General features: G+C 36.4%; 1 protein-coding gene across 1 annotated transcript in view; it reads right to left on the bottom strand.

Moving 5' to 3' along the window:
- Positions 1-10,075, bottom strand: part of MAN1A1 (mannosidase alpha class 1A member 1) — a 181,296-nt gene that overhangs the window by 97,607 nt on the left and 73,614 nt on the right. The gene's annotated exons all lie outside the window — the stretch shown is intronic.

Genomic DNA, 10,075 nt, shown 5'->3' with positions numbered 1-10,075 from the left:
AATGGCATGATCTCAGCTCACTGCAACCTCCGCCTTCCAGGTTCAAGTGATTCTCCTGCATCAGCCTCCTGAGTAGCTGGGATTACAGATGTATACCACCATGCCCAGCTAATTTTTTGTGCTTTTAGTAGAGATGGGGGTCTCACCATGTTCGCCAGCCTAGTCTCGAACTCTTGACCTTAGGTGATCTGCCTGCCTCAGCCTCCCAAAGTGCTGGGATTACAGTCATGAGCCACTGCACCCAGCCAACCCCATTTATAAATGATTTATCTATAGGCTCAAAATGTGGCAATTTACCTTAGAAAGAAACAGAACTAGTAAGAGCCCCAGATCACTATATAAAGTCTACTCCAATTACACATTCTCAGACAAGTAGCTCATATCCCATTACTCGAAGGAGAAGTACAGTCTTAGGATGACAAGGAAGTGAAAGAATACATTATTAGCTTTTTGTCACATCTATAGATTCCATGAAACAGTTTTAAAAAATTAAATATTTCAAATTTATAATCAGCTTCAATATCTGTGTAGTCATAACCAAACTCTATCAATTAATATAATGAATAGTCTTATATTGGCTTTGGATAATTAAAACTAAAGTAAAACATTACAAAATTTTCAACAAACACTTTCTATCTTGGGTTTCCATGGTAAAGCGAGTCTAGATTTTGATGCGTGAAGCCTCAAGAGTTTCTGGCCGGCTGTGTCCTTCCCTTTTAATAGTCACCCCTTTTATCTCTCAGACCAGGTTTTCTTTTTTCTCCGGCTCATTATTGAACAGCTTTTCTCTTACTCCCTTCTTCCTCAAGCAAGCATTCATTCTTTTTGAAGTTTCCTAAGGGCCATTTACTGCTTGTAACAACAGAAAAAAGGCTCTTTGTTATGCCCTTCCTAACACCTTTCAATTAGATCCTTTGGAAAAGACAAAATCACTGATGGTGCCAGGTACCTCAGTAGCCCAAAAATTTCCATGTATGTTAGCAATAAATATAAACTTTGCTTTATGCTTATCTATAGCAATAATACATTAAAAAAGCATACATACACTTATCAAAAATAATTCAACTTTTGACTTTTAAATGGTTAAGGAAAATGCAAAGAGATTAGAACTGCTCAATTTTTTAAAGAATACAAAATACCATTTTGTACCACACTTTCAATTGATTTATGATTGTGCATTTTTAACGGAGAAATCTTGTTACTATCAGCAGCCTTTGTCTTTTTAAACTGCTTTTGCTAATATAAAGACTAAGTAGTTGGATCTGAGACTGTGCAAGGATTTATGACCAATCTTTATTTTAGCTTTATGTCACCTCCATTTCCATGTGAATTGAGGATAATATTATTAACAGCTAATAGATGTTGCTGTAAATAAACAACATTCTAAGATGGAAATCTATAAATTGACTATAAAGAAGGAAATCCAATTACTATTAAGTAAAGTCATTTTCTTTATGAAACAGATGTCAGAAAGGGAAAAAGGTGACTTTCAAGACTTTATAGCTGGGTTCCAGCACAAAAAAAAATTTAAATATTAAGAGAGGCTAGGATAACTGAATCCTGAGTAAGACTGGGGCAGAAATTAAGTAATGATTTTTTTCCCAAATCTGTTGTGATTTTCTTTTAATATTTTTCTGATCAAGAGAATATTACAAGTTCACTATGGAAATTCTGATGAGTACAGAAAAACAGGCGGGGGAAAGATCATGTACCAACCAGAAGCAAATATTTAGGAATATTTAAGTTTGTAGGTTTATATTTAGAAATGGTTTCATATGCATTTTTTCTCTATATTTTCCATAGCTGAAATCATATTATACATGAAAACATCCTGCATTATTTATTATATCCATACTTGCCCATGTCCTTAGATAAATTAACAAGCATAAATTTTAATGGCCCCATATTATTCTGTTATGTGAGCATTCCATGATCTGCTGTATTCCCTTACTGTTATGTTAGATGTTTCTTCTTATTTACTAAATTTGTAAAATATTTCCATGACCTGCTTTTGGGATATGATTACATTTTGGATTATTTCCTTTGGATAGATTCCCCAGTGCAGGATAAGAATAACTGGAGCTAAAAAGATCTTCTCATATATACAGCACTTGTTTTTTTTTTTTTTTCCACAACACTTACATCACATTACAGTCCCAGCAGCAATGCCTGAGAGTAAATTTTTGCCCCACTCTTACCAAACTGGGTATTAACATGGTTTTCACAACATGTTAGCACTTTTTTTTTTCCCACAACACTTATATCACATTACATTCCCAACAGCAATGTCGGAGAGTAAATTTTTGCCCCACTCTTACCAAACTGGGAATTAACAAAGTTTTGCCCCACTCTTACCAAACTGGGTATTAACATGGTTTTTGTTAATTTGATTGGAAAAAAAAGGGTTGGGGGAGAGAAGTCTAAGTATTGGTATTTTGAGTATTTATAAAATGGGTAAATGCTGAGTCAGCATCTGTCTGGACATAGGGGAAAGCACTGGATGGATAAAGAAAAGTACTGGGAATTGCAATACCAAATAGCACGGTTGCATGGGATTGAGAACATCTGTCAATGTGGAAAACCACCCATTTATGAGTAATAATTAAACTCCATTATCTGAGGGGACCTCCTGAGATTTCACTATGGGTTGGACTCCTATGAAAAACTCCTGACAGATGCCAGGTCACTGGATCTAATCTTAGTTTAACCTTAGAAGCACTAGTTTTGAGTGTTCTCATTTGTGAACAATTAACAAATTAAGCGAAAACATAATATAAAATGTTCACTGCAAATCTTTAACAATTATGATGAGTAGATATTTTAATCATATTTTTGCAGTTACTTTTATGATATATGACAATAAATCTGAGTGATCCTGTCTCACTTGTTCTAAGTGAATAAAATAAAAAGAGCACTGGATTCCCAATTCTTTTTCATAGTCTGGAGAAATTCATTAAAGTGCTGTCAACATATGGTAGATTTATGATGAGCTATTTCTAAGTGCTTTTTGGAGTTTTCTAATTACATAAAAGCATACCAATTGTATTGGTAAGTCTTCACAATTTATGACTGTTGATAAAGCCAAAATATTTTCATCTCATTTGAAATGACAAGGTATCACCTTTTCCCTTCATATTTTGTATCAGATATGATTCCAAAATTGAAAATATTTTTTTCTAAATCGTGAACATATACCTCATTCAGTATCTCAACGACTACCATCTTCAACATGTCTGAGAAAAGGATGAATGTATACCTTAACTGTCACAATGTCACACCAAAATATATATATATATATATATATAATATATATATATATATATATATTATATATATATATACATTTAACCAACATTTTGAAGTGTATCTTATACTAGTTCAGAATAAAAAGAGGGATTAAAGCTGAAATCACATGGCTGTTTTATACATATTGAAGGTTTTTGTTACATGTACTCACTGGAAAATGAAAACCATTTTACTCAACTGATGAAGAGAGTGAGAGGTTGAGGAATAAAAACATAAAGAAAAAATGAGAATTTTTTTCAACTTAATAAACTATATGAAAAATTCAAGGAGAGTTTTATGTTTTGAGAAAGACAAAGTGCAATGAATAAATAATTTCAAATACAACTTGTGAAAAATCTGTTATTAACTCATAAGTATTATGAGTGTGATTATGGTTTAGTTTTCATACCTTAATCTTTGCTGCATCAGGAAGTGGAAGATTTCATGGGCTAGAAGGTTGCTACCAGTTCATTTTATGAGATTTAGGTATTTAACTGATGAGAAAGTAAACAGAATAGGAAGAAAAGTTGTGGTACCAACCCTGGCAACTCTGGTTTTCAGAATAACAGGTGGAGAGGGTCATGTGCTTTGCTGCAGACAGCAGGGTCCAACCCCATTTCTGTCACATCCTATATGTCTATGGAATTAGCTTCTCATAGCTTCAGTGTATTTATAATATGGAAATTATGTAATTATCCCAGTACTGATACTGGGTACTTGGCACATAATAAGCCCTAAAAAGCAGTCTTATCACCACTGCTGCCCTCCTTCTCCTCTGCAGTCCTCATCATTTCCCTTTCTCACCCTCTAACACATTATCCCATGGTTGTATGGTCTTTCTTTTCTCTTCTCGCCTCTCCTCTCCCTTCCTCCCTCTCTCTTCCATTCCTTTCCTCTTTTCTTCCTTTCCTTTCCTTCCTTTCTTCTCCTCTCTTTCTTTTCTTTTTCTCCTTTCTTTTCTTCCTTTCCTTTCTTTCTTCTCCTCTCTCTTTTCTTTTCTTTCTTTCCCCTTTCTCTTTCTCTTTTTGACAGAGTTTTGCTCTGTTACCCAGGCTGAGGCTCACTGAAACAGACACCTCCAGGGTTCAAGTGATTCCCCTGCCTCAGCTTCCCGAGTAGTTACGATTATAGGCATGCCACCAAGCCCAGCTAATTTTGGTATTTTTAGTAGAGACAGGGTTTCGATATGTTGGCCAGGCTGGTCTTGACTCCTGACCTCAGGTGATCCACCTGCCTCAGCCTCCCAAAGTGCTGGGATCACAGGTGTGAGCCACTGTGCGCCGCCGGTTATATTGTATTTTCTTCAGAGCTCTTATTGCCATCTAAAATTATCCCGGGAACTTGTTTAACATTTTACCCCCTTAGCGTGTAAATTTCATGAAAGCAGGAACTTTGTCTAATTTGTTCACTGCTGAATCCTCCAGAGACTAGATCATGGCCTGGAACATAATAGATGCTTAACACATTTGGTAAATAAAGAAGTGAATCATAAGGGACTAGACATATTAAAAATTGGAAGCCTGACCAGATGATAAGAGAGAAGTTCACTATAACTAGTTACTCAGGGTTCAACTCTGAGTTAGTATTATTCTAAGTCTAGTTATAAAGCATTAGATAGCAGAAACTCAATTTAGATGCTGGAGTTGTTATTTGACTTAACAGTTAAATCTAAAGTGAATAATACAGTGTTCTTTCTACCTGACTACAGTAAATACATGAGAGAAAACTAAGGAAGTCACTATATAATAATCAAAATACCAAGTTAGACCTAAGGACTGAAACATATAAGTTAGCAGTAATTTATAAATTAGAGCAACTGTGGGTATTATTTTGTCAAGAACTAAAAACAACATAAAACATGATAATGCACATAAATGCATCAACCTAAATGGTATTTATAAAACTAAGATGACAATCTCTTAGCCTTCTACCTAATGGCAAAAATGAAAAACAAAAGTGTTTAGAATAAAGAGCCATGAAAAAAATTCTTCTGTTCTATGTTCTTGAATTTCCTTGTTTTTGAAGAACCCTAGAATTTCTATTTATACTACTTCAGAAGAATTGGATACTTCAAATTATTATAAAATAAAGCTCAACTGTCAAGTTTAAAACAAACATTACCCTCAAGGCTTATGTTTATTTTAACAACAATTTAAATGAATTTTCAGCTAAATTATAAGACTGGAACTGTTTGCTTTCAAATGCAAACAAATTGTGGCATACTCAGATATATGACCTCTCTTGGGAAAATATTTCATCATGTAGCAGAAATGGATTCAGTTACTAAAATGGTTAACCCTATGATCTGTCAATGAACAATTTTCTAAAATGTTTTAAAGAAAAAAACTTAAGAAATACATAAACCATAAATCTACATCATAAAGTGATAACACAAGAAAGTCTGGCAAATGAAAAAAACTTTAGAGGACTTACTTTAGAAGCACCGAATTCCCAGACCATAAAAATTTTAACAAAAACAAATTTTTATGAATTTGATGATAGTTTCATAAATTAGGTAACACTTAATTTATAGAAGAACTCCAGGCCAGGGGCAGTGGCTCATGCCTATAATTCTAGCACTTTGGGAAGCAGAGGCAGAAGGGTCACTTGAGGCCAGGTGTTCAAGGCCAGCCTGGGCCAAATGGTGAGGCCTTATCTCCACAAAAAAATAAAAAGTAATTAGCCAGGCATGATGGTGAACACATGTAGTTCCAGCTCAGGGAGCTGAGGCAGAAGGAGTCCTTAAGCCCAGGAGTTCAAGGATGCAGTGACATATGATCATGTCACTGTGCTCCAGCCTTAGTGACAGCCCACCCCTCATCTCAAACAAACAAACAAATCCAACAACAAAAATCCAAAACAAATTCACAGCACCTACAATTAAATTTCCTACATTTATCTATGCAGATAAAATTCCACTAGTTACAGAAAAACAGCTCTGTATACGTATAGTTGCATTAAAATCCAGCTAATTAGCTAATATGCATTGTGTTTACATTTCTACTGCCAACTCAAATCATCTGACTTACGTCTGAAGGCTCTAGAGTCATAATGTTTGTTCAACAATCACATATTTAAACTTCATTCTGCATGAATATTCCCTCTGCTTTTTGTTTAAGCAAGAACCTTTGTTCAGTACATATTTTAGTATGCATTTATGAATTTTATATAAAGTGCTTATATTTTAGCAGTATTAAAAATCAGTTCACTGGTGCTTAGATTTTTTGAGTGATTTTTACATCTTATTAATATTTTTAAAATTAAAATATGTTACATAGTCAGTGATAATAGATGTCTGTCCCCTCCAAGTCTCATCTTGAAATGTGACCCCTCAATGTTGGAAGTGGGGCCTTGTAGGAGGTATCTGGGTCATGGGAGCAGATCCCTCATGAATGGCTTGGTGCTGTCCCCTTGGTGATGGGTGAATTCTTGCTCTGCGAGTTCACATGAGATCTGGTTGTTTTAAGAGTATGGCACCCCCTTCTCTCTCTTGGTCCCTCTCTCACCGTGTCACATGCCTGCTCCCCCATCGCCTTCTGCCACGAGTGGAAAGCTTCTGAGACTTTACAAGAAGCCAAGCAGATGCTGGAGCCATGCTTACACAGCCTGCAGAACCATGAGCCAAATAAATCTCTCTTCTTTATAAATCACCTGGCCTCAGTATTCCTTTATAGCAATACAAAATGAACTAACACAGTCAGCAATCCTGATAGACTGGCAAAATCTCCCCTCAACCACTCAATCTCATGTTATCCTAGATTATAACATCACTTAGAACTGCTCCCTTAAAAAAAAATCTCTTAATTCATACACCCCACCATGTAGCCTTAACTTTAAGAGCTTCCAGTAAGCTGTTAAATTATGGCTACTACTCTTATTTTACTTCAGCTAAGCCTCAGGCAATTTAAGTGGTCCATTTCCTCTCTAACCACTACTTACCTGCCTTTTCCCTACTACTGCCTTATTTTCATCTTGGACTTTATGGTCTATACTTTCAATAAATTTTGCCAATACTTTAAAATCCACGCCTTTCTCTCTGTGTTACCTAGCTACCAAACCTCAACTGAAACCAACTAACTTCCTTTTCTGTGCTTATGCCAAGCACTGTCAGAAAAAGTGTCATACACTTATAAGGATTGAGGCTACCCATAAATTCATGGCTATCAGCCTAGACACTGCCCAGAACCTCTACCATGTTTCTGTAATCAACCCTTTAGAATGACAATTTTAAACTGCACATGTTCATATCAAATATCTTTCCTCTTCCCCTGAGTCTCAGCAGAAATCCTTGTCTTGTACTTTTTCACACAGTTAACAGGATCCACCAGAGAATAATTATCTCATTTCCTTGCCACCAAGTCTAACAAGTCACGTACTTGTATTCCTACCTTCTCCACTTTCTCATACTGCAAAGGATGCCTCCCCAAAGGCCATCTGTTTTCTGAATGCCACCTTTCCCTAACTCCTTAAAGACCCTGAACTAATATTAATTTCCTTACCACTTTCTCTTCAATTAAAAACAATTTGGATTCTATCCTATTATTCTACCAGAAGTACCCTCTATAAAGTCATCCATGACCTCCATGTTGTAAGATACTGAAGAAGGTCCGTATGCAACTTCTCCTAGCAGTAGCATTTGACACAACTGAACATCTGTTTTCAAAATACTATATTCTCTTGGACTCTGTGATGTCACATTCTACTAGTTTCCTTCCCACTTCTCAGACCACGACTTCTCAGTCTCCTTTTCTAGTTCTTCCTTCTCATTAATGCTTAATATGAAGCGTTATTTTCTCAGTCTTTAATGCCCTGGACAACCTTATTCCTGTCTATTCCTTCAATTACCACTTTGTTGTTGATGACTCATGGGTTTAGGCCTATCAGTATCTTATCTTCTGTGCTTGAGATCTCTAATGTCTAGCTGCTCTTCAGTTTCTTGGAGCCAGAATGTCCAGGTTTGAAGCCTAGCTCTGCTACTTTGCAAGTCCTTGGGCAGATAACATTCTGTGCGCCTGTTTCTTCCTCTATAAAATGATAATAAGTACAGTTCCTACTCCTACTTTATACGGTTGTTGTAAAATTAATATTTGAATTAACATTTGCCAATGGGGGCTGTGTTTCTCTTATTCACTGTTGTTTCTGCAGCACCAACTGCAGTGCCTAAAAGCAGGTATTCAATAAGCATCTGCTGATTCACTTAATGAATGAAATTACCAGATGGTAAATTATCACAATTCTGAGGCATTTTCTGCTAGCCCTATTAAATTTTAAATTCCTTGCTACAGCTATCTCATATACCCTTCTAAAGGAGATCACAATTTCAAAGAAAAAGAATTTGCAAGAACATTCCTGGAAAAAGCAACTTTTGTTGAAAAACATTCACTCACAGGCAAAAATCTGTGTTAGAAACCCATGTCAACATGACTCAGGCAATAAAAATGATTTGAAGTATTGGTTTCAACAGTCATTATGAATTATAAAGTGATTCAATATAAATCAAAATATAACATATTACCTCATCTCTTTCATTAGGCTTTTGAAAAATGAGAAGTGACTGATCTAGTGAGCGCTTAAATCAAAGTGGTGGAAGGAAAAGCACCAGGTCTTCAGCATGCAGGCAACATGGCAGTCCGCTGCCAAGCAGCAACACCTGGCTCCCACCACAGATAACAGCAGTGGTGGTACAGAGGGCAGTACATGTCTGTCTGTCAACTTTACTGTTTTAAATCTGGAAGGCCAGGGAGAAGTCTACGGAGTAGAAGGTACTTCCTCGAGAGGGCAAACTTTGTAAACAAGTGCTAGAGGAGTAGCTTTTTCTTGAAAATTTGGTGAAGATGTGTATTAGTGAAGATTTGTATCCCAAATCATACTTGTCACCCTTATTACTTTGGTGGCACTGTATGGAAGGCTTTTTCCAGTGGGACTGGCTGGCTGCAGTTTGGGGACTCTTGACAAAGTTCTCTTCTCACTAATACTTATTTTCTGCTACTCTGGGTAGTCGAGAGGGCTACACAGTCTAACTCAAGTCAGTGGGCACTTCGGTGGTCATGAATGCTGTTTATCATCCCCTCTTCACCCCTTTAAGTTGCAGTGGCCATATGACTTGCTCTGGACAATGAAATGTAAGCTGAAGTAACATGGGTCTTTCAGATAGCTGCATTAAAAGCCAGTGTGGGGTCTGTCAGAATCTCTTTCACTACCACTCCCTCTTCCCCATGACAACTGGAAATAACCTAGATGGCAGCTGCCCCAGCAGGATGGGCTCTGAAGGGAGGATCATGAGAAGCAGAGTCAAGGTAGAGCGTATTGTCTTAATCCACTGAGATTTGAGGCTGTTGCTGAATCACAACGTAGGTCTAGTCACAATGATGTGAATTTGTAGTTTGCTGCTATGTGTAGAGAATTAGCTAAACTAAAAGGAAAAAAAATTCATTAAAACACAACTGAATTTTCTGACTTTCTCGTTCCATCAGGTCTCAAGCACTCATTTGGCAATAAGATCAAGGGCTAGGCCAGCTTCTACCATTTACACGTAAGTGTAAATAAGCTTCGGGGCTGGGATTACTAGTGAAATGTAGAAATGTGTTCATGAACTGTGGAGATAAAATTTTTACAGCTTATAAAACTATGCTTTCAAAAACAATGATCAGTACAAGACAGGGCTTATGCAGAGGGACAAACAGGTAACAAATCTGAGTTAAGGGGTAGAATAATTTCGATAATTCACTCTAGGACAAGAAAAAGTAGTGATTTCTTTTGACTAAAATATATGTTATTTTTGAATTAATTC

The sequence above is a fragment of the Sapajus apella genome, unplaced genomic scaffold, assembly GCF_009761245.1.
Source record: "Sapajus apella isolate SASKATOON/1434 unplaced genomic scaffold, GSC_monkey_1.0 scaffold6, whole genome shotgun sequence".
NCBI classification, from domain to species: domain Eukaryota; kingdom Metazoa; phylum Chordata; class Mammalia; order Primates; family Cebidae; genus Sapajus; species Sapajus apella.
This window is presented reverse-complemented; position numbering and strand designations above follow the sequence as displayed.